At 46.7% G+C, this 25,020-nt stretch overlaps 1 protein-coding gene across 7 annotated transcripts in view; it reads right to left on the reverse strand.

Moving 5' to 3' along the window:
* Positions 1-8,683, reverse strand: part of Wdfy4 (WDFY family member 4) — a 229,565-nt gene extending 220,882 nt beyond the window's left edge. For 6 of the 7 annotated variants that reach the window (XM_087588908.1, XM_087588903.1, XM_087588907.1 and 3 more), the window contains exon 1: positions 8,513-8,683. The gene's annotated coding sequence lies outside the window, so the exon portion shown is untranslated. 7 annotated transcript variants of the gene reach the window in all.
* Positions 8,684-25,020: the final 16,337 nt, after the last annotated feature.

Here is a 25,020-nt window from a genome sequence, read left to right on the forward strand (position 1 = left end):
TGATTATGTTTATACCTCATTCCACTCCAATTCCTTGTTTGTTTCCTTTATTTTTTTTAAAGTTCTTTTCTTTTTTTTTTTCTTTTTTTTTTTTTCTTTTTTGGTTCTTTTTTTCGGAGCTGGGGACCGAACCCAGGGCCTTGCGCTTCCTAGGTAAGCGCTCTACCACTGAGCTAAATCCCCAGCCCCTTCCTTTATTTTTTTATAATCCATCCAGTCTAATTTATGTTGCCCATATACTCCTGGATGTGGCACGACCCACTGGAGTGTGGCAGACTTACCAGGAGCCATGCCCTTAAAGAAAACTGACTCTCCCTCCCCCAGGAGCAATGAGCTGTCCATAGCTACTCAGGGGTCAGAGCTTATGGACATCACACACACACATACACACACACACACACACACACTCACTCACACACATACACTCACACACTCACTCACACACATACACTCACACACACACTCACACACATACACTCACACACACACTCACACACATGCACACTCACTCACACACTCACACATTCACTCACACACACTCACACACATACACTCACACACACACTCACACACATGCACACTCACTCACATACACTCACACATACTCACACACACACTCACACACACAGCCTGCACACACACACACTCACACACACAGCCTGCACACACACTCATACACACATGCACACTCACTCACATACACTCACACACACTCACACACACTCACTCACACACACTCACACACACAATCACTCACATACACTCACACACACTCACACACACACACTCACATACACTCACACACACTCACTCACACTCACTCACACACACACTCACACACACTCACTCACATACACTCATACACACTCACACACACACTCACACACACTCACTCACACACACAGCCTGCACACACACACACACACTCACACACAGCCTGCACACACACATGTTGAATTGCTCACTAGCTCATCCTGACCAGGCAGCTACAGCTGCTGTGGGGTCATGCGTGCAGTGGTCCTGTTGTATCCAGGAGGCGCTGGTTCGCTCTGATGCTCCCCAGATCTGTTACTCTTACAATCCATCTTCCCCAGTTCGTCAGGGATCCCTGAGCCTTGGGGGTGTGTGATAGAGATATCCCAGTTATGGTTAAACACGCCATGGACACTTTGATCAGCAGTGAGTTTCGGCATTAACCATCACCCACTGCACAAAGAAATTCATATGAGATCATAAAATCCACAGGGAAGCCCAGGAGACCTCAAGCAGTCCAGACAATCCTGGGCAAAAAGAATGCTGCTGGGCAAATCCCTAATGCCAAGTTATTCTACAGAGCAATGGTAATCACACACGCATGCACGCATGCACACATGGAGAGACGGACAGACAGACAGGGATCAGTGGTCGAAAATACACTTTGGAGAAAAGAGGCATCTTTAACAATGGTGCTGGGAAACCTGGATTTCAACCTCCAGAAAGATGAGACCAGATCCTTACCCTTACCCTGCTCAATTACACATGTATCAAAGATCTCAGTGTTAGACCTGACCCTCTAAAGCCGCTAGAAGAAAGAGTGGAGAGTGCATCGGGATACGGGTTCAGATTCTCTGAAAAGGACCCAGCTGCCCAGGAAATGAGACCAGACTATCTGGAATTAGAACTCTTCTCTGCTGCGCAGAAAGTTAACTGACTGAAGAGACAGCCCGGAGAATGGGAGAAAGGCTTTGCCAGATGTACGCCTGACAGAGGGTCTGTGTCTAGAATGTGCAGGAACAAAAAAAATTAAAGCCCTAGACACCAAGAAAACAAACAGCTATATTAAACACTGAGCTACGGAACTGAACAGGGAGTTCTCGACAAAATACAAATGGCTGAGAAATATTTAAAAGCTCACCACCCTCAACCTTCCATCATGGAGACCAGGAAACTAGAAAGGAACTGTGGAGGTGGAGAGAGGGGAAGAAGCTCTTCAGGGAGGGCCACAGCACAGCTCTAAAGATGCGAAGAGGAAAGATGAGTAGTGAAAAGGGAGACTTAAGTGCAGGGAGGGTGGGAGGGAAGAGCAGAGGGTGGACTGGGGGAGGAGTAATTAACCTTAAGGGTGTCTTACATGTATTTAAAACTATGGTTAACGTATTATCTTAAAAATTGGTCAACATGAATTTAGAAGGTTTTCTGATTGTGTTGAAATAGGAAACACGGTAAGATGTGTTTTGCATACTCTATTCCAAAACAAGCACAGAGTATAACTGATAGGTAAAATAGCTTGATTGTATAACTCCCTACATAACATCATAAACACACGATGTGTTGCCATTTTTTTCTAAATCATCAGGCTGAATTGCCAGGGATGATTCTCTTCCTCCCCACCACACCCAGCCCAGTATCCTGCTGCTCAGACTGCCAAGAGGGCTGCTGCAAAGAGACCCTTGCCACCCTTGGCACCCTTGCCACCGGGACTTTGTTTCCTTCCCATCATCTGAGACTGTGAAGTCTTAAAAGATGATCTGGCTAATCATTTGACCAAAGTGAAGAGAAGCGTCACAGTTCTGCCATGGTGACGGTCAGGGACGGCTTAGTGCTCCGACAGTTTAGAGGTAGTGATGTCCAATGCAAAATGCACGGGCTTTGAAGTCAAGTATGAGGAGGGTCAAATCCCAGCTAAGTCACTATCTCAGGGTGAAAGGGCAAGGTTCTCTCTCTGCCCACTCCACTCCCCCCCCCTCCCTCCCTAGCCTCTGTAGAATGGGGTTGAAGCTAATCTCAGCCTAGGGTTCAGATGACTTCTAACCCACTGTCTGGTTACTGTGGCCCTCACTTCATTGTTAGCATTAATGCTTCCTCCTTAGAATTAAGTGGGGCTGGCAGCTTCGCACTTCACAGAAGCCATGAGACGAGAACTTCCCTGTCTGTAACAGGCACTAAGCGGTATAAGTATAAAGCCAGCCGGTGAGCCCAGATATGTGTGAACTGTGTATCTCGTGGCAGCCACCATTGAAAAGACCTAACGACAAGTAGACTAAACTCATTTTAAAACACAGTTCCCACTTCCCAGGCAGAAACACAGTCCCGTCTGCAAGTTCTATATCTGCAACGGAAAACAGTATAGGAAAGTTTGCAATCTGTAAATTCACATGCACTGACTTTTGTCATTGCCCACTTATCAATACAGTATAACAACAATTTACATATCGTCTGCACTGAATTAGATATTTTCTGTCTTCTTAAAAGCTCTTAAAGTGAATGGGAGATGTAAATAGGTTGCATGCAAATATTATGACATCTTATGTAAATGGTTTAAGCATCCTTGGTGTGTGGCATGGGTGGTAGATCCTAGAACCTTGCAGACGCTTGGTTTTAGAATCGCACGTCCAAAATAGTTTATTATTTACCAATATTTTTAACCATTAATAAAACTCTTCGCATTTTGGTGTTAATTCATAATATCCTTGAATGTTGGCGTTCATCTCTAATTTACAGCTAATCTCAAATGTACAGTGCACCTCAATGTGAACTGGCCTACATTTTAAATCTGGCAAATCTTTTGTATTTGATGGTACAAATCTAGACCTTAAGACACGAGACTTTAACATGTGCAGGAGCTCCGGATGGGACCAACAGCCAAATAGTTAGGAATATTATCTGGAAACATCCTTCCATCTGGACATTTGTGCTTTGAACACTCGGAGGGAGATAACCACATGCAAGGGTGTTGCATTTCTTGTAATTAATTACAATGATGGCCCCACCATGATGTAGCAATGAAGCTACACCTCCTCTGGGAGCTCCACCCTCCTCCCTCTCCAGGTGGCCAAACTGCCTTGTTTTCTTAATATGAACTGGGGTTGGGGGAGGGGTGTGGCCAACACTTGATTTTCAGATCCATGTCTGTCTCCACCTTCCTCTTCCCAAACCGCCACAGCCTCCCACATCTTCATCTACGCCCTTGGCCCAGCTCTGTACTTGGCAACCCAAGTCTCCGCGACACTCTGAACTCATTTCTCATTTGCCTTTTCTCCCACAGTCTATACCTAGAGAGTGTTCAAACCTCACTCTCAAAACTGTCTAAAATCTAACCAGCTCACACTATCTCCCCACTTATCAGTTTGTGGCAAGCCGCCACCGCCCCAGCCTATGGTACTGCACGGGCACCAAAGCCTTGCTTTCCACTTTCCCACAACCTCTTCTTCAGATAAGAGTTGAAACAACTCCTTTATAACATGCCAGGGCATCAAAAACAGCACAAATATTTTTATTAGTAACGCTGAAATGATACAAAATAAGAGTCAGGTAGGAGTCAATAACGCTGAAATGATACAAAATAAAAGTCAGGTAGGAGTCAATAACGCTGAAATGATACAAAATAAAAGTCAGGTAGGAGTCAATCTGAACTGCAGACATAATGCTCTTCAGAGAAAAAATATAAATTTTTATTGGGATACTTTAAAATACCTAATTATATAGGGAGACGGACATTTTTGTGAACTGAATGACAAGACTTCATAAAGACAACACTTCTCCGTGAACTCTATTTTCATTCCACCATAAGTTTTGCTCTTCTGTCTGGGTCCACAGGCTGATTCTAAAATTTATGTGAAGGAGCAAAGTACTGAAAAAAGAAAGAAACATCGCAAATTTCTTTCCAGATATGAAGATTTATAATAAAGCGACGACAGTAAGCAATGTTGCTCACGGAAATGTTGTTACTGAATGACAGACAAATTGGGAACGCAGCCATAAGCTGTGGTGAACCGTGAGCTTACTCAGGGCTGTAGTGTAATAGTGGACCTTAGCATAGATGCAGCTGAGACGCTTGGCTGTCCATGCGGGGAAACCAACGAACCTTTCTAAGCGACCTGGAAGTGGAGGTGAGACAATCTGGGGAAGGGGAGGAAGGGGAGGTTGGGGGAAGATATCAGGATGGGAATGTGCTGGATGTGTGTGATTGACTGAATGGAAGCATCCTTAACATGGCACCAGAGAAGAAAGAGACACAGGACTGTAACACTGTAGAGATGCTCATCTAGGACAGCGCTGTAACACTGCAGAGATGCTCACATAGGACAGCGCTGTAACACTGCAGAGATGCTCACATAGGACAGCGCTGTAACACTGCAGAGATGCTCACATAGGACAGCGCTGTAACACTGCAGAGATGCTCACATAGGACAGCGCTGTAACACTGCAGAGATGCTCACATAGGACAGCGCTGGAACATGCAGAGATGCTCATCTAGGACAGCGCTGGAACACTGCAGAGATGCTCATCTAGGACAGCGCTGGAACACTGCAGAGATGCTCACATAGGACAGCGCTGTAACACTGCAGAGATGCTCACATAGGACAGCGCTGTAACACTGCAGAGATGCTCACATAGGACAGCGCTGTAACACTGCAGAGAAGCTCACATAGGACAGCGCTGGAACATGCAGAGATGCTCATCTAGGACAGCGCTGGAACACTGCAGAGATGCTCACATAGGACAGCGCTGTAACACTGCAGAGATGCTCACATAGGACAGCGCTGTAACACTGCAGAGATGCTCATCTAGGACAGCGCTGTAACACTGCAGAGATGCTCATCTAGGACAGCGCTGTAACACTGCAGAGATGCTCACATAGGACAGCGCTGTAACACTGCAGAGATGCTCACCTAGGACAGCGCTGTAACACTGCAGAGATGCTCATCTAGGACAGTGCTGTAACACTGCAGAGATGCTCATCTAGGACAGCGCTGTATCACTGCAGAGATGCTCACATAGGACAGCGCTGTAACACTACAGAGATGCTCATCTAGGACAGCGCTGTAACACTGCAGAGATGCTCACATAGGACAGGGCTGTAACACTGCAGAGATGCTCATCTAGGACAGCGCTGGAACACTACAGAGATGCTCATCTAGGATTTTATATAAAGAAAAGAACTACTGTAGTCTCTTAAGACATGATTTCTAACTAAATTCTGAACACATATATTTATGCCCACAGATGAGAAAAGCTCTTGCCCCTCATCAGGGACCTGCTTTTTGCAGCAGAGGCCATTACCAAAATCTATCACTGGTCAAAATGCAGAGAATATGGGACCATGAGGTGCCCCCATGTAGGTGTACAACTGATAAACCTACAATGCCATCCCTAGGCTCAAGGCTCAGAGGAAATCACAAAAGAGAGGGTGGGAAGATTGTAAGGGACAGAGGCCAGGGTGCCCGTGCTAGACAGTGTCCCCTAGGCATGGAAAGGAAAAACACACACATGGATCTCAACGGTAAGGTTGCCTGAATAGGACCTGCATAATGGCAACACCAGTAGACATGCCAACACAGACAAGGACAATTCCACATGGTTCCAACCCTACAACAAGAGCTATAGGTTGTCAATGGCTCTGAGAGACAGAGAACAGTTTCTTCCAGTCATGAGCTCTTTCACAGATTGTTACCAATCCCAAGTGGTTGGCCCTGAGAATATATACATATGAGCAACATTAAATGCACTAAGTCGTGTGTGTGTGTGTGTGTGTGTGTGTGTGTGTGTGTGTGTGTGTGTGTGTGTGTTTTCTTAATTTCAGGCCACGTTCAAGAATGTATAAAATAAAGCCATGTATAGTTTTGGCTACTTTTCTGTTGCTGTGATAAAACACCATGACCAAAACAATGTACAAAAGAAAGCATTGAACGTGGGCCCTATAGATTCAGAGGATCAGAGTCCATGATGGTGGAGCAAAGGAACGGTGGCAGGAACAGCTGAGAGTCTAAAGACACAACCAGGAGGCAAAGAGAGAGACCCATACTAGAAACAGAGGGAGGGGACTTTTGAAACCTCAAAGCCCACCCCCAGTAACTCGCCTTCTCCAATAAGGTCACACCTATTAATCCTTCCCAAACATTTCCACCAGTTAGGGACCAAGCATGAAAATATATGAGCCTATGGAGGGTATTTTCATTCAAACTACCAGGTATGTATTAAACAATTTAGAGATATTGGGGGAAATCAGAAATAAAAAAACAAGGGAACAATAATCCCAAAGCTCGGACGACAGCTTCCTCTGCCGAGAAGAAGGGTGGGTGCACAAGGAACCTCAGAGCACAGATTCTCTTTAATAACAAAACTAAGACGTCAGCACATAGGGTCTAGCTATCCTTAGCCCTCTGCTCTCTGTACTTTCTCTAAACTGCTCCTCCATCTACTCAAGGTTAAGCATGCCTCTGGGGGTGGGAAAGGCTCAGCTGTTGAGAGCACTGGATCTCTTTAGAAGGCTAGGATTCAGTCCCTAGAACTTACATGGTAACTCACAACCACCTGTAACCCCAGTCCCAAGGTGCCTAATGCCCTCTTCTGACTTCTGTGGGCACTGCAAATAGGTAACGCCCAGAGGGGCATACAGGCCAAACACCTATACACACAAGATTAATGAAATATATTTTTTCTTTATGAAAAAATAAAACTCTTTCAGGCCCATAGGTGTTCATACCAGACACCCAAGATGGACAGACAGGGAAATCTTCCCACACTTGAGTCCACACCTGACTAGTCAGCAGCACACCCTTCTCCCCAAGGCACCACACTGGCCTCTAAGCCTTCCTGAAGGCTCTTAAGAGCAACCTCAGAAACCACAGTGCAGGCCTGGCTCCTTCAGTGTCCTCTGAGCAGGCGAGCCCTCCCTGCCCTTCCTGCACATTGACCTTCAACCCCTTTTTGTCACTGCACAGGGCAGCGCAGACCCCCATCTGTTAATTGTCCCTTTACCAGATTTTAGTGTTCACTGAACACTATTGGGTAGAAATGCAGACAATTATATTTGAATTATTTCCTAGAAAACTAGTCCATAGTGACCAGCTATCACTCCAGAGACACTGGGACAAAGGATTAGGTTCTCGAAGGCTAGATTTTGAAGGAGAAAAGAATCAGTCCTCAATGATCCAGATGTTTCTGCTTATGCAGAAATATTGGCATTCAAAGGTTATGTGTGACAACTCAGGTGAAAAAAATACCATCTCAAGAGACTTCTACATACCAGATCCTGGGGCAGGCAAGGGTGGGGCCAGCTAAGGGCAAGACCAGGTCTGCCCAGCCGCCCTGAAGGCCAGGGTGGGTGGTCCACCCTTCAGAAGCTACCCCCGGGCTAAGAGGGGATCGTCTCGGTCAGCGATCCCACCTCTATACCTTGACAGTGGCGCAAGCCAGAGCTAGTTTTCCCCGGCTGTGGCAGATTCCCAAGTCTCAGCAGAACCTAAAGAAGGGACTTAACCCGTGTCCAGAGAGTAAGGAATGAGCTTATGCCTGGTCGGCTCAGCAAGGCTCACAAGTGACAAGTGACAAGGGTGCTGAGAGGCACTGACCACAGTGACCTCCTTCACCGCTCACTTCCTGCCACTCATCCCTCCCCTCTACCACCCCAGATTCAGACGGCCACACAATGTGCTCCACAGTTGGCTTTGCAGGAGGCAGTGTGGTCGTCTAACACAACAAACAGCCCCCACCTGGCTGATCCCTCTTGTCCAAGACCAGGAAAACGTACCTGGAGGGGTGGCATTCAAAGTCTGCGGATGTCACATGGTGTGGGTGCCTCCATCCCCAGGCTCCAGTGGCTCAGCTCAGGGGAACAGAACGAGGACCTGGCCTCGCATGGCAGCCATCAACAACAGTGTTTCATTATGAATCACTTGTGCTGGGTTTCTCTTCATTTCCTGGAGAAAGCAGAAGTGGGAAGTCAGCAGATGCCTGCCCTTCCCATCCTGAGCCAATGACAACGCTGCTTCACCAATGACTGGCAGGACAACTTGGGTTTCACAAAAGGTCCCCTGGGACTGTGTGTTTGGTGATCAAGCAGAGCCAGGTGGGACGGAGGAACAGAAGGGAAAGTACAGCCTGGCACCCATGTCTGAATTCTGTCTCTGCTGTTTACTCATTGTGTGTCCAGCAGGCTCGGGTCCATGTGGCTCTCTGTCCTAACCCTCGGCTCCCTAAGGCTCAACTTCAAAGGCCTAGGAACGGAATCTAAATGGCTTCCCTTCTCCTAATGGTTAAGATATAAGAATGATGTGTGGAAAAACGGCTCTTTCTAAGACCCTGGCTGAGTTCTTAGAGTCTCCACAGAATGGAGGAGAATGGATTGGAGCAGAAGCTTAGAGAAAGTCAGAAACATCATAAACCAGGCACAGAGGAGCCTAGGGGAGGCAAAGAGAAGGGCTGGTGGTTGCAGGATGTGAGGCTCAGAAACACACAAGGAGAAAGTGGGTGTTCTTCCGAAAGGGTGCCTCCACTCATGCAGATGATGTGGGCCCAGGTGGCCCACAGGACGATGTAGGTCAGCAGGTGAAAGGGCAGGTCTAGGCACTCACAAAGAGCAGAGAGGAATCTGATTCGATGTCTCAGCTTCGTGCCTTTACAACACTCCAAGCAAGTTCCCATAAATCCAACATTTTCTATGGGGGAAGTTTCACAGTTGGGCTCAGCAAACGGCTATCAGGCCCAGTGCAGAAGCCACCCACTAGGGAGCAGAAAGACTCCTTCCAGAGGGGGCATTGCCATGTGGAAGGCAAAGGCACTTCAGTTCCTCATGGTCGAAGTCCTGAAAATCAAAACTAAGGTTACTAAATAGCAGAGGGGCAAGAAAGGAAACAAAGGGGACAGCTTGGTGTGACTTATGCTAATGCTGTATTAGAAACAACAGAAGTCAGAAGGCAAAGGAGGCCCAGTGCCCTTCCTCTCTCCATGACAGACCTTTTTCATTATTTTATATTGGTTATTTTACTTTTTACATTTCAAATGTTATCCCCCTTCCCAGTTTCCCCTCCACAAATCTATCCCCTTCCCCTTCCCCTTCCCCTTCCCACCTGCTTCAATGAGGGTGCTCACCCAAACACCTAACAACCCCCACCTCACCACCCTACCATTCCTCTATACTGGGGAATCGAGCCTTCCGTTGATGCAAGACAAGGCCATCCTCTGCTTCATGTGTACTCTTTGGTTCATGGTTTAGTGTTTGGGAGCTCTGGGGGGTCTGGTTGGTTGATACTGTTTTTCTTCCTCTGTGGTTGCAAATTTCTTCAGTTCCTTCAGTTCTTCTCCTAACTCCTCCATGGGGATCCCCATGCTCAGTCTGATGGTTGGCTGCAAGCATCCACATCTGTATTGGTCAAGCTCTGGCAGAGCCTCTTAGGAGACAGCAAGCAAGCACTCCTTAGCATCAGCAATATTGTCTGGGTTTGGTGTCTACATATGGGGTCGATCCCCAGGTGGGGCAGTCTCTGGATGGCCTTTCCTTCAGATTTAAGAAGACCTCAGAAGAGAAAAAGATCTCCCATGCTCATGGATCAGCAGGATTAACATAGTAAAAATGGCCATCTTACCAAAAGCGATCTACAGATTCAATGCAATCCCCATCAAAATTCCAACTCAATTCTTCATAGAGATAGAGAAATTCTCAAATTCATTTGGAATAACAAAAAATCCAGGATAGTGAAAACTATTCTCAACCGTAAGAGAACTCCTGGGGGAATCACCATCCCTAACCTCAAGCTCTACTACAGAGCAATGGTGCTAAAAACCTCATGGTATTGGTACAGAGACAGGTAGGTAGATCAATGGAATAGAATTGCAGACTCAGAATTAAACCCACACACCTATGGTTATTTGATCTTTGACAAAGAAGCCAAAACCATCCAGGGGCAGGGGGGCAGCATATTCAACAAATGGTGCTGGCTTAAGTGGAGGTCAGCACGTAGAAGAATGGAAATTGATCCGTTCCTATCTCCTTGTACAACGCTCAAGTCCAAGTGGATCAAAGACCTCCACATAAAACCAGATACACTGAATTTATTAGAAGAAAATTTCCTGAACAGAACACCAATGACCCAGGCTCTAAAATCAACTATAGGCAAATAGGATCTCATAAAACTGAAAAGCTTCTGTAAGGCAAAGAACACTGTCATCAGGACAAAATGGCAGTCTACAGATTGGGAAAAGATCTTTACCTACTTTGAGCTGCATGCGGTACAGCAGTCCCGTCATGTTCAAAGACACCGTCCTCCATGACCACTCACTCTTTCATATTTCCTCCCCCTCTTCCGTGATGTTCCCTGAGCTATTGACATTCAACAGCGGCTAGAGGAGTGAGTCAGTTATCTTGGGCTGTGTGGTCCTTGGTAAGTTGGCCATGCCCCAATGGATGATCCCGTGGGACATGGGTGGCACTTACCAGACTCTGCTACTAAAAATAAGAAAGAAAGATAAAAGAAAGGAAAACAAAATGGCAGGAACAAGAGAAGGAAACATGGGCTGTATTCAGAAGGAGCTGGAGGGTGGTGAATATGTGGAAATACACTGCCAAGCATGTGTGAAATTCACAAAGAATGGGTGTTTAAAGTCGTAGGAAATGGAATCTTAGGAAAGAAGACAGCAGAAAGATGTCTTTAACCTCCTGAAGAGAAAATAGCAGCAGCAATAACAAAATTAACCCGTTCCCACAGTTCTATATCCAGTGAAGAAAACTGAGCCTAAAACAGTTATTATAGATAGGTGAAAGGTAAGGCTACTCATCTCCAGAAGGCTTGCACTAGGAGCTCCAAGGACATCCATGAAGCCAAAGGAGAAAGCCTTGAACCGCTCTACAGAAGGAAAGAAAAGCACTATTGATGGTCAGTGTGGGGGGAATCATGTTCTCACTCTAATTTCTTTTAAAAGTTGCAACATGTCATTTAGAGTTGATTCCACCCATAAATCATATGCCAATGGTTTTCAACTTTATGCACCAACTTACAATTATTCAGTTGTTCAGGGATGCAAAAACAGTATGACTTCAACAGAAGCCTTCCAGGCAGTTTAGGGCTTAAATCTCATTCTAAGCTAAAGAAGTGTGCCCCAAACCTCTCCATGGGGAGGTGGTTCCGTGGGCAAGAGCACTTGCCGTGCAAACATGAGGACCGGAGTTCAATCCCCAACCTCATTCTATAGCTTTTTCTTCCAGTGCAAGAAATGGGTGTTGGTTTGGCCCCTAAGAGGCCCCCGGAACAGCAGCAGACGAAAAAGACATTTTTGCTCCCACAGCTTCCCTTGGATATGCAAATACCAAACGTGGCCCTGAACTCTGGCTAGAGATGGAGATTGTAAGCTGTGTAGTTCAGCTCCACCCTGTGAGAGGTCCCCTGGGGCTAGGGACACCCAGCTGCACTACACAGATCGGAACACCCAGCCCCAAGTTCCAAGAGACGACGGAGGGGCACCAGCTTCATGGGCGTTTCTCATCTGGCCTCCTAGAGGACCAGTTGCTGGCTTCCTCCTCACAGACCCTGGGAGACATTATCACTCAGCCTCCTGAGGAGTCATAACATGCTTTGGAGAAAAGCAGAGGGGCCGAATGGCCACGGTCAGTGGCTCTGGGAGGCTGGGGTTAACTGCAGTAAAGCCCCTGTCGGGTTAGCAACCCTCCTGGGGGTAGTGTATCTTGGGTGATGGAGCAGAAAGAAGAAGGTTGTTTCCGTTCTTGGATGTGTGAGCTTGGTCGAGGTTGAACGCCTCTCTTAGATGGAATCTCCCTGGAGACTGTGAAGATGGATGAATGGGCAAAGGAAGGAATTAGCCTGTCCCCTGCCCCAGGGACAATGTCTGTTGCAAGGATAGAGACCATTCCTTGGGTCTCTGCTTGGCACAAACCTCTGTCCCGGGGTTTTTGTTTGGAACGAAAGCTGCAGCGTTGCAGGGGTGGCCAACTCCATGGCCTGTCCCTCGTGCCAGCAACATGGCTCCCCATCATGCCTACCCCCCAAAGATCTTGCCAGAGGAGCTCAGCACCATCAGCTTCTACCGGATGTACTGCACCTGCACAGAAGAGGGAGCGGGAGAGACGGAAGCTGACGCACGCCCACACCAGTTTCCGGGATAGGGATACATACTCTGACCAAAGCCTGCCATATTTAACTGCACCGGGGCTGTTTCCTCATCTGAAATGGAAAAACCCATCACGGTTTCACACAAATTCTGTTTCCGTCAAATTAAGTATTGTAAACTGGCAGTGTCTTGGACCACTGGTCACAAGGGACCTATTATGGGCACACCTCAGAGACTTTCTCTAGAGTGTGTTTCCGGAGGCTTCACCCGCCCAAGTATTCCAGGCCCTCTCACGGAATGTCTGGGAAAAGAAATAAGGCCAACCAGGTCATTCAGATGAGGGAAGGGGAGTGCGAGACAAGACCAGATGTTTCCTGTTGGCTGTGTTTTCTTTTCTTTTGCATTGTAATTATTCATATATATATATATATATATATATATATATATATATATATAAATTGTATCAGTGGGTTAAGCAGGTGACAGTTCCATACACCCCCAGTCTTTTTGATAGTCTCCACCTTACCTAACGTGCTCCCTCCATCCTCCTATCCTATCACAACTACCCCTCACCCCCTTCCTCTTCCCCGATGGACCCTCTGTTACTGCATTCAGGTCATCTAGCTTGCTCCCCCCCCCGCCCCCGCTATGGTTCTAGTTTTCACAGATGAGAGGAAACACTTGAGGCCTATTTTTTGGATCCCACTTGCCTCTCTTGTCATGGTATTATCTACTTCTATGGCTTTCTGCTTAGAAGGAGTGTGGGGTAGGAGGCCCAATATGTCAGCCAGTTCTAGTTTGCCTGCTCCAACCCTTCACTGCTGAGAACAGAAAACTACCAGCTGAAGCCACTAAACTGCAGGCCTCTGGACATCCATTTCACACATCTAAATCTGGAGTAGCATAAATTAAAAACAAGGACATACCCTATGGTCTAAGGTAGCGTTCAGCGCCCTGTGTATATTTGTGATGTTGACAGGCACCTGGTGTAGCCAATCCCATCCCACCCTGGCTGTCAGGGATAGGTGGAGGGCCAAGGGAGGGCCATTCGGAATGATGGTGCATGTGGTGTAAAGCCAAGGACCTGTAGATGGGTTCAGGGCAAAGCAGATAGGATCCAGGCAAAGGGAAGTAAAAGCTGTGTTTTTTTTTTTTTTTTTTTTTTTTCGGAGCTGGGGACCGAACCCAGGGCCTTACGCTTCCTAGGTAAGCGCTCTACCACTGAGCTAAATCCCCAACCCCTGTGTTTTAAATACTAAGTGTGGCTCGATGGGATTTACTTATGAAGTTATTCCTACATGTGGCAAAGAAAAGTCCATTTGTAAGAGCCTGAGAAATGACTTTGCCTTCCGCCTGGGACCACCTAGGACAGGCAGTCATTGGCCGTAACGACTCGCTGCGAGCATGAACTGGTCGCTGCGAGCATGAACTGGTCGCTGCGAGCGAGAGCTGTAACTGACTCTCCGGGGTTTATTCGTGTGAGCACCTTCCAACATAAAAATTAAGGAAACTGACCTGGCATGTACCTTAGTGAAAACACACTTTCTTCCTATGTCTGTGGCCTTACGCTAGATCCACAGCCCTGGGAAGGAAGAGAGGTGCATGATGGATGTGAAAACCATCAGGCCTACACAGTCTTCGCTCTCTCCCTGGCTTCTGTGTGATCTATAATACTGCATTTTGCTTTTCTAAAATTCGCTTTCAGACTTGTTCATTATATTTTATATGTCCATCCAGTAAGTTTATCCATGGATTTAAGTGCCTGTGTCCACCCTTGTGGGTGTCCAGTTAAGGCAATATTTGTTCTACAGAGAGCAAGGGCTTCAGCATAGCCACCCCCTTCTCACTGTAGTATCATTTTGCTTGTTGTGTTCATATCACCATGGTTAAGATTATTTATGTGAACTAAAACTCTCTTACCTGTTCTGCATGTCGCTTTTTTTTTTTTTTAATCGTGTGAGTGTATTGTCACAATGTGTGGCTGTGCATCATGTCTGTGCAGTACTTGGAGAAACCAGAAGAGGGCGCCATCCCCCTGGAACTGGAGTTGTTACAAACAGTTGTGGCCTGCCTTGTGGGTGCTGGGATTCGAACTGTGGGTCCTCTGGAAGAACAGCAAGTGCTCTTAACTGCTGAGCCGTCTCTCCAGCCCATCTCCACGGAATTTAGTTCTGTATAGTTGATCCGATTCCTGCGCCAGTAATAATTTAAATTGTGGGAACTTGTAATTCAATAATATAGATTAAAACAAAAGTAATGCAAACTGATTTTTTTCTATTTTACGTTTCTGTGACCTAAATTGGTTAGGTTCACCCACTAGATACAAGCCACAGAGATGCCCATCTTCCCGGCTCTGCATGCAGAGATAACCCTTTGGTAGCTTAAAATTGGCCACGGGGCGGCGGGGGGGGGGGAGAATTTATACCGTAAGAATTGGGAAACGCTGGGGTTGGGGATTTAGCTCAGTTGTAGGGCACTTGTCTAGCAAGTGCAAGGCCCTGGGTTCGGTCCCCAGCTCCAAAAAAAAAAAAAAAAAGAAAAAAAAAAGAATTGGGAAATGCTACAAACAAAGGCTTGGCTTATTTTTCGGTCAATAGACTTTTTTTTTTAAAAAAAATTGATGAAAAAATGTTTTCTGTTTGTTTCCTCATTTCATTTTTTAATCGCTTCTCTGAGAATTTTGTACGGTGCATTTGATTAAACTCTCTCCTCTCCAACTTCTCCCAGATTCATCCCCCTTTCCAACCCACAAAACTGTCGTCTCTTTTTAAAACAAATCATGCTAAGTTGTACTACACAAGTACTCTTGAATGGACAGCCTTTGCTGAAGGATGGTCAACCCACCAGAGGCCTCACCCTTTAAAAATAAAACTGAACCTTAGTGTCCCATTAGCTCCTTGGCCAGGGGTAGGGCCTGGTGTCCACTTTCCCCTCCCTGCTGACATTTTGTCTGGCTTGAGCTCGTCCAGGTCTTGTGCGTGCTGTCTCCATTCATAGGTGCAAATGTCCTGCAGAAAACAAATGCCTGCAGCTCTTAAAATCCTTCCACCTTCTCTTTCACAATTCCCCAGCCGTGGGGAAGGGGGCAGGGGTAGAAGAAATGCTAATACAATGGATTAAACTGGAAACGTTCTGTATTGATAAACCCCACACAGGGGAAAGCACAGACAATTTCGGGGACGCTCTCCAGTGTTTGAAGACTGTTGTCCAAGTCAGCAAAGTGACTGTGTCACTGGCGAATGGGTGGAAACTAGCCCATAAAGAGCTGGAGATGAACACAAGGTGGCCTCCATTTAACAACGCTAATGTATGTGGGAATGGTCAGTCTTCGCCAGTAGACCATAGGTCAGATGTCGCTACTACAAATGTATAGGTAAAGTATGGTGGATGGATGCAAACCCCTCTGTCAAGACACAGTTAAATGAAGACTATAGTTTGACCTAAGCCAAGAATTCTGAAAGAAATAAATAAGAGCATTAGAGTCAATGAACTGTGCAGAATTTATAAGGAAGGGTATTTATCGCATGCTTCCTTTTGAAAGAGAATTGCTACGCATCCTTTTTATCAGAACATTTATTTCAATGCATTCTTTTTTTTAATTTTTTTAAAGATTTTTTTATTTATTATATATGACTACACTGTAGCTGTCTTCAGACACACCAGAAGAGGGCATCAGATGTCATTACAGATGGTTGTGAGCCACCATGTGGTTGCTGGGATTTGAACTCAGGACCTCTGGAAGAGCAGTCAGTGCTCTTAACCACTGAGCCATCTCTCCAGCCCTTCAATGCATTCTTATTTATTCTTTATCTTCTGGGGGATAAACCCAGAGCCTTGTGTGCTAAATTCAACCAGGTACCTTCCTTTTTACATACACAGACAGACAAATTTGTCCCATAGCTTCCTTCGTAGTTAGATCTGGAAGCACCCATAGTCATCAAAATCTGCAGGTTTCCCTGTCCCTTCTGTAAACCGATTTGCATAGAACCAGACTCACAGCCACAGCGGTTTTAGATCCCTTCCAGATGGCCTTCATACCTGAAGCGATATAAACGCCTCATGAGCCTCCACGGCCACTCACCTAGACAAATGACCAGGAAACCGTGCGTCTGTGCTCAGTACTGGTCCGAGTGTGTCTGGGTACTTTTTATCTGAGGATACTAAATGAAAGGTATGAACCTGCAAATGCAGACACGTGGCTATGCTGTCTCTTCCCTCCCCCCCACCACACACACACACACACACACACACACACACACAAATATACACACAGCACTGACTGAATACCACTTTCTCAGAGGTTTATCTGACCTTTCCACTGCATCACCTAAGAAAGCAGAAGGAAGTAAACAGAAATATCCTTCCCCTTTTTCCCCCATAGCCAGCATAGCCCACAGGCTACAGGACTGCCCCAGAGGACTGGTGAAATTGAGGCTGGGAGACTAGGGCAAGCCAAGCTCCCAGGAATATCAACCTTCAAAAGGCTCACTGCCTATATCTCTCTCTGCCTCTTGGGCAGTTGAAATGACATCATAGCTCTGAATGAGGATATGCAGGCCAAGAGGAAGGCTGGGCAGTCCCAATTCTTCTCACTACCCTACTACCAGTCCCCCACAGAGCATGTGACTTCAAGTGCCTCATGACCGTACGGTCATTGACGGCAGGACCCATTAGGAGATGCTGGGCAACGCTCACCCTGAGCCCAGCTCTGAAGTATGAGGATCAGGCAGAGAAGCAAAGCCACTTCTGCTTTCTGTCCGGGCCACCAAGGCACCAGCCCAAGGAGCAAATTTAAATTCTCTGACCTCAGCACAGGTTCACTTCAGGTTTTCAGGGAAATTTGTGGGCAATTTCGTTATAACTCTGTCTGGGCTCTCCCACTTCTGGAGAAGCTGTAGAGGGTGGGAATCCTTGTTCTAAATGCGGTGGGTGTGATTGTCAGTTCACACACTGATAACTGATGGCTTTTGCTTCCAGACATTTCTACGAGGGAGGAGGAGATCACCTTTATTTTTCCTAGTGTGAATCCATCCTAAGGACATAAGTCAGTATCAATGCATAGTTTTATACTTGCCTGAGATCCTTGTAGAACTGGCAAGGGAAAAGGGTGTAGAGATGGCTCTGATGCTTTGGTTGGAAATCTGCCTGTGAACACTGAAGGTCCTGTTCCCCAATTGGTTCATGATTGATCAATAAAGATGCCAGCGGCCAATGGCTGGTTCCTGCAGCAAGCTAGGAACCGCAAGGGGTGGGGGAGGGATTTCTCATGCTTTGGGGAAGATAGAGCCACCAGCCATGTGAGATCTTGGGTGGAGTGGCCATTGGCTGCTTCCCCAAAGGGCCTGAGGTAGCAGGTGGGAGATTAGAAGTATAAGTAAACGAGGGCAGATTTAGAAGTTGAGCTAGGAGAAGGTAACCAGACAACCAAGTAGAGGGTGGATTCAAAGGTGTTAAGCAAGGAGTAAAAGAGAAGGGCACTCTAGCTGAGGGAGGCTCGGGAGAGCCCAGCCACTGAACCATAAGAATGAGCTAGTGTGTGTGCATGTGTGTGGTGTGCGTGTGTGTGTGTGTGTGTGGTGTGCATATGTGTGTGCATGTGAGTGTGCAGGTGCGTGTACGTGTGCATGTGCGTGTGTGCGTGTGTGCGTGTGTGTGTATGTGTGTGTGTGTGCATGTGTGGTGTGTGTGTGTGTGTGTGCGTTTGTGTGTGTGTGTGTGCGTGTGTGTGTGTGTGTGTGTGTGTGTGTGTGTGTGTGTGTGTATATCTTTTATCCGCAGACCCAAGGGAACTTGGGTGAGGGCTGGTAGCACAGTTCATCCAGAGCTTAAAGCAGAAACTGCATGCTACACCGTGGCTATCGCTACCTATAAAAGCAGGTTCCAATGTGGAAAGGAGTTCTCTGGGTGGGGGAGACAAACTGAAGCAGACCAATTCAGAAGACTTTAAAATTGCATGCTCTCCAACCATTCGAACTCAACAACAGATGTTGTAGTAGATGCCTGCCTTACAGCATTCAGAGGGCTCCCATGTGGCTGTGAGCTCTGGGTTTGGAGGGCTGGGTTTGAGCAGCCTGTCCCTCCTCAGCCTTTCGCTGGGCATGCATGTCACTTCAGCTGTTTGTTCTCCAGCAACCCCAGTGGTGCAGTGAAGAGCACCACGTCCTTCTCTGTGCGTTGTTTTGAGGGAAGGGACACTGATATACGGACTAAGTGAGCTGCAACTTCCAACCCAGGAGCACTGAGTCTAAAAGTCCTCCTTAAAGGGAGGTCGTGTCTCTTACCACTGTGACCACGGGACTCAGCACCCAGGAGCTGCAAAGAAGCTTTCTTATTCGGTTCTCCAAGGACCCTAAGCTGGTTCCCATGGGCTGTGTCCTGTGGGTGGACACCAGTGTGACCAGAACAGATAGCCCCCCTCTTCAGAGAATTTTACGTGCTTTCTAGGCATGAACCTGGAAATTATTGACACCTGTCCAGGAAAGGAAGGAGGGCCCTAAGGCCACATGCTGCAGATATTCATAAGAACCCTCACACAGCACACAAAGATGGGCTCCTCTGCCCTTCAGGATTGGGGCTCAGTGATACTCTAACCTGACAAGGATCCTGACCCGAATCTACATGGTGGACAAGTGTCTCCTTCTCATGTTCTAGTGCCCTGGATTTGAGGCAACCTCAACTTTGGGGTGTGGTGCAGGTGAGGACACTGCTTCAATATCCAGGGGAAATTAAATACAGATGTGATTATGGTAAAGGCTTCTGACCCTTCCTCTCAGACCATCTGAGCTTAGCAGCCCTCCACATCTCACTTTCCAGTGAGTTTCCACCCACTCCTGGCTTCTCCCCAAGTCCAAATTCACATCTCTCAGGCTTGCCCACCCAATAAGTATGTGCATCTGACAGGTCCACACGTGTACACTTCCGTGCAGTGTTCACGGTAGTTGTTCCTACACATCCACCCAGAAATAATTCATACAACTGAACAGCTCACTCCCTCTCTCATTGCAAAGGCCCTTCATGCTGGCTGCTTGGTGGAGAACAACGCTAGACTCTGTGTCACATGCGTTTGAGTAAAAGCTTCATTTTTCTCAAAAATCGTTTTACTTACTGTTTTGTTGACCATCACATTCGTTTGCTTTTTTTTTAAGTTTGAAAACAATATATTCTTGATATTATTATGACTTTTTTATTTATTTATGGGAAATAATATCTTCTTTAGTTTTCATTTATACCTATCTATTTAATGTAGGAGTGCTCTGCTGCCTGTACACCCACATGCTGCTGGAGACCTACACGAGAACATCGGAAGAAGGAAGAGACGCCCTTCTTCACCTGCTTGCATTTACCTGCCAGCCCACCTGTAGGGATTTACCAGCCTCGTGGGACTGAGCAACTACGAGATCCTTGGACTTCCCATTCACAGCTGCCCATTGTTGGGGAGCTGGACTATAGACTGTAAGTCATCGTAATGGATTCCCCTATTTCTTAGACATAACGTTTTCTTTGACCGATGTATCAATTTCTTTCCTTTATGCCTGACACTCTCTTCTCTCTCTGTATTCTGCGGCTGATGCCTGCTTCTATAGCTCCTGCTCGCTTACCTGGGTTTTCAGTCTCCAGGATTCCCTCAGTCTGTGCTTTCTTTATTGCTTCTATTTTCGTTTTCAGGTCTTGGACTGTTTTATTCTTTTCCCTCACCTGTTGGCTTGTTTTTCCTTGGCTTTCTTTAAGGGATTGATTCGTTTCTTCCCATCGCTTGTTTGTGTTTTCCTGGATTTAAGATATTCATTCATTTCCTCTTTAAGGTTTTAAGGTCGTTTTCTTGTTCTTCAGCTCTGTTGGACCAATCATGGTTTGCTGGGCTTTGGTGGTGCCATGTTGCCTTGGCTGTTGTCTTTTTACACTGGCATCCAGGCATCTGGGTTTGGGATGAATGCAGGTCTAGGTGCTGATTTCCGAGTTTGTCTTGTTGGATGGGTGTTCTGTTCACTGGTTTCTGTTTCTCTTTTGTCTTCTAGTCTCTGTGTTCTCTATTTCTGGTGGCCACTATGACCTCTGTCTAGTTCAGCAGGGAATCTCAGTCATAGTTTGTGACTGGACTTGCGGCAGTGCGGTCCTTAGTCACCAGGGCGTCTCTGTTCTTCTGACTGTCATGGCCTGCATCTGAGCAGTGGACATCCTCCTGCCCTTGTAAGGGCAGAAGCACAAGGGGATGGGGGTGGAAAGAGGTGTCAGAGGGGTGGGTCTTTGGGATTCTAATTGAGGGATTAGAGGGCTCTGAGGACGGAGGGCCTCCTTCCCATTCTTCTGACTGACAGAAACGATTTTAAATGTAACAGGAACAGTGCCACGGCCGCTCTTACTACAAGTACACAGCAGGCTGAGCTGGATGTACTAATGGGCGTTCACTCAGTAGTGCTCTGTTAAACTTTTTATTTAAAAGACTTACCATTGGCCACGGGCCATGCCCAACTCTGGCTGGGAAAGCAAGGCAGAAGTGAGCAAGTAGGTGATGGTGAGATGGAAAAGAAAGAAAGGCCGAGTGATCCGTGTGCTGTGAAGAGAGGCAGAACTGGAGACTTGAAGGTGGTTGCTGCTGCTTTTGCTCCTTGGGAAATGGTGAACTGTACTGTTCATCAATAGAGCCAGTGACAAACACAAGTGCCCGTGGGTCTGTGCCTTATTCCTCTGAGAAAACCCATCGCTGTGTGAGTGGCTGTGACTCCCAGAGCTGCATCCTGTCCCAGGTAGAAGAGTAGTCTGCAGAGTGGAGACCACGGCTCCTGGACAGTCCCTGCTGTGACTGCTCCCTGTCATTGCCTCTCTGCTCATCTCTCTAGCTGCTCGTGGTGACTGTTCAACCGCGAGACTGGACAACTCTATGCTGAATTATAGTCTCTCTGTGCTGTGTTTAACCTTAGCAAGGGATTTATTGCCTTTGGGCTCTTTGGGTTTGGACTAACATTTAATCAGCAAGAAGATGTCATTGCTGATGCGGTTCTGGCTGGCAGAAGACAGCCACAGCCCTCTGTGATGAGTAAGTGTGTGGTGGAGATGGGAGAGGAAGAGAAATGAAATGGTTTACGCACGCTGAAGAGAGGCGGAACTGGAGACAAGAAAGTGGTGGGGAACAGCCTGCTGTGAATACCCTGTTCTTCCACCTAAGACCATGGTGCTGCCCTCCTAGCCTGCGCTACAGCTGAGAGCCATGCCCCTGTCTCTCACCTGGACAGTATGAGAGAGAGCTGGCCCTGAGAGTGTGGGAGCGGCAGATGAAGTGGATGATGTTTTGCTGGAACAAACTTGTGAAGGAATATTAGCTGAAGTGGACACAAGGTGAAAGAGTAAGGCAGACTCGTGAAGAAACATTTTGCTGAAGCAGACACAGGATGTTCTGCTAAAGCAAGCACGTGAAAACACACATGCTAAAAGATTCTTTGCTAATGACCAGCGTGTATTGGTCCACCTTAGACTGAGTAGTTGAGTTGCATTTGTCTGGACTCCATAGAAACTCACCAAAACAACTTCTGGTGGCGAGCTGCAGTTGCTTGCCACTTCCGAGGACTCGGGTTGATTGGCAGAGTAATGTCAGCTGAGACAGACACACATTCTGAGGCAAGACCCGTGGAGGACATGTGATGTTTGGGAGAGAGTATAAAAAGGACTCGACAGACAATGATGGGAGCTGAGCTTGGCTTGCTTATAGAGCTAGCTGCGCAATGCTTGTTGGTCTCCAGACTTTGCTGATCTTTGCTTCACTGAGAGACACAGCCAAGAATTTCTCTGCTCACTCGTATCAAGGCTAAGGCCTGGCTGTCTCTGCTAGGTAGTAACACCACTGCTGATTCGTGTTTACTATCCCAACTCTGGATTACTGGTGTATCTGTGAAGTGTTTGCAATGGATCAAGCTGCCACTGCTGACCTGTGAACTGAACCACTAATATCCAGACAACACAAACAGGAGTTGCTCCAAAAAACCTCTTTAAACAGATCCATTCCCCTGTATCCTTTCTTTCTCACTACTTCTGGTGGGGGTTGGGCTAAAAAGGAGGTTAAAGCATTTAAGAACCATCATTAAAAATAAGGTTTGAAAAAATTAAAATTACAAGGAGAACTGGCAGGGCTGGAGAGATGACTCAGTGGTTAAGAGCACTGACTGCTCTTCCAGAGGTCCTGAGTTCAAATCCCAGCAACCACATGGTGGCTCACAACCATCTGTAATGGAATCTGATGCCCTCTTCTGGTGTGTCTGAAGACAGCTACAGTGTACTCATATACATAAAATAAATAAATCTTAAAACAAAACAAAACAAGAGATCTGTCCCTGATGGCACAGGTGCAGACAGCTGGCAAGCTGACCAACCCAGCTTCCACCCAGACCCAGATCCAGGGCTTTGAGTTGACTCACCCCAACACCCATCCCATCCATGAACTGCCAGAGTGTGTGAAGGGGCGGGTCTTACAGATCGGAAGCTGAAGGACATACACAGGACAACAACAGGATATCAAAGAGGAGCTCTGGTGAGGATCCACATATATTGATAGTATAGCAGATGTCAGAGGCCTCAAACTGGACCACCAATGACTCATTGTGATGAACATTTGCAAGTAGGGCTATTTGGACAAGTTTATACTATGTAACACACTGTAGCTTCCTTCCATGGTGGTGAGATTTTGTTGTTGTCATAGTTGCTTGTTTTTGTTTATTGTGTCCTTTGTGAGGGAGGTTGCAAGGGCAGAGGGAGGATATACCGGGCAGAGCGATGTGGGATTGGGGTGCATGATGTGAAATTTACAAAGACTCAATAAAAAAATTTAAAAAATACTTACAATCACCAAACATGGCAGTAATTACACGTGTACTCTCACCACACACAAGGTTGAGGCAGGAGGATCAGAAGTTTGAGGATGAGTGTATGTCTGGATGCATATATGCCTGTTAAGGGCAAGAAGAGGATACCGACTGTCCTTGAACTGGAGTCCCAGGCAGTTATCAGCCTCCTGATGTGGGCACTGGAACCCAAAAGCTAGTTTTCTGTAATAATAAGTCCTCTTAACCACTAGGCCATCTCTCCAGATCCAGACTAGAAGGAATTTTTATGTTTAAAATAAGTGTGAACCTTCTGTACCAACTCAAAATTGTGTGGAATCCAAATCGGTATGAAATATTGTCTATGAAAATTTAGTATATAAACTGAATAGCTAAAATATATCCCAGAATTAGAAAACGTAGTATAAGGATGATATAATATGCTTTAATCAACTCCTGGCATGTTGAGATGACATTTTTGTATGTGTTGTATCATGTAAATACATTAGGAAACTGATTTCTGACTTCCCCTCCCCCCATGACTAGTAGAAGCTTCATTACCCCCGTGACACCTATATCTTTATTACAGCTCCCTAGGCATTGGTTGAGGCCCGGGAGTTGAGCACCTGTCTCCCATGTGCAAGCCTTGGGTACCACCCTCCACACTTCGGAACATAAAGCCTGAAGTCCTGGAGTTAAAGCTTGGGGCCCCTGGAGGCTTCTCTGCTCCACGTGTTCTCCTCTGCGTCACCGCAGTGCTTGAACATCTTGTCCTGGCCGCGCTCTGCCTCATTCTCTGCCCAGGAAGAAGCTTTTGATTTCACATTCATCCAGGGCCTTCTCATACTATGCAGGTCAGCCTGAGTGTCAGACAAGGAGCCCTCCAAAGCATACGTTATCCAGTCCCCAACTCTGCTGCTTCTGACGCCCAGTGAGATAGGACAACACCTCTCCAGTCCCGCTTCTCCCAACTGCCTCAGGACTATCCCACCACCGCTTCTGTGTCTAAGCTTCTATTGCTTCTACTGCTAGACTAGAACCAAGGCCAAAGCTGCTGCCTGGACCAGAGAGGGGAAAGGGAAAGCTGACCACACCCTAAGTGTGCACCTTCCATGACTAGTGGGGGCGAGGGGACGCGGAGTGCACACACACTCACGCACACGCACGCACACACACACTAAACAGCATGCTGAGAGCGCCATCTTGTGGCAATAATTGCCAACTACAACCACTATGTCCACTATGTCAGTTAGTTGCTTCTTTTTCCTTTCTTTATAACTTCCTTTTTAGCCCACACATACTTTGATAGGCATTGTTATGATGGCATTCAATAAAGTGTGTCTTTTGTGATGCTCCTTACCCCATCCCCCAAGCCTCTGGAGCGTTTCCT

Source organism: Rattus norvegicus, chromosome 16 (assembly GCF_021556685.1).
Source record: "Rattus norvegicus strain SHRSP/BbbUtx chromosome 16, alternate assembly SHRSP_T2T, whole genome shotgun sequence".
Classification (NCBI taxonomy): domain Eukaryota; kingdom Metazoa; phylum Chordata; class Mammalia; order Rodentia; family Muridae; genus Rattus; species Rattus norvegicus.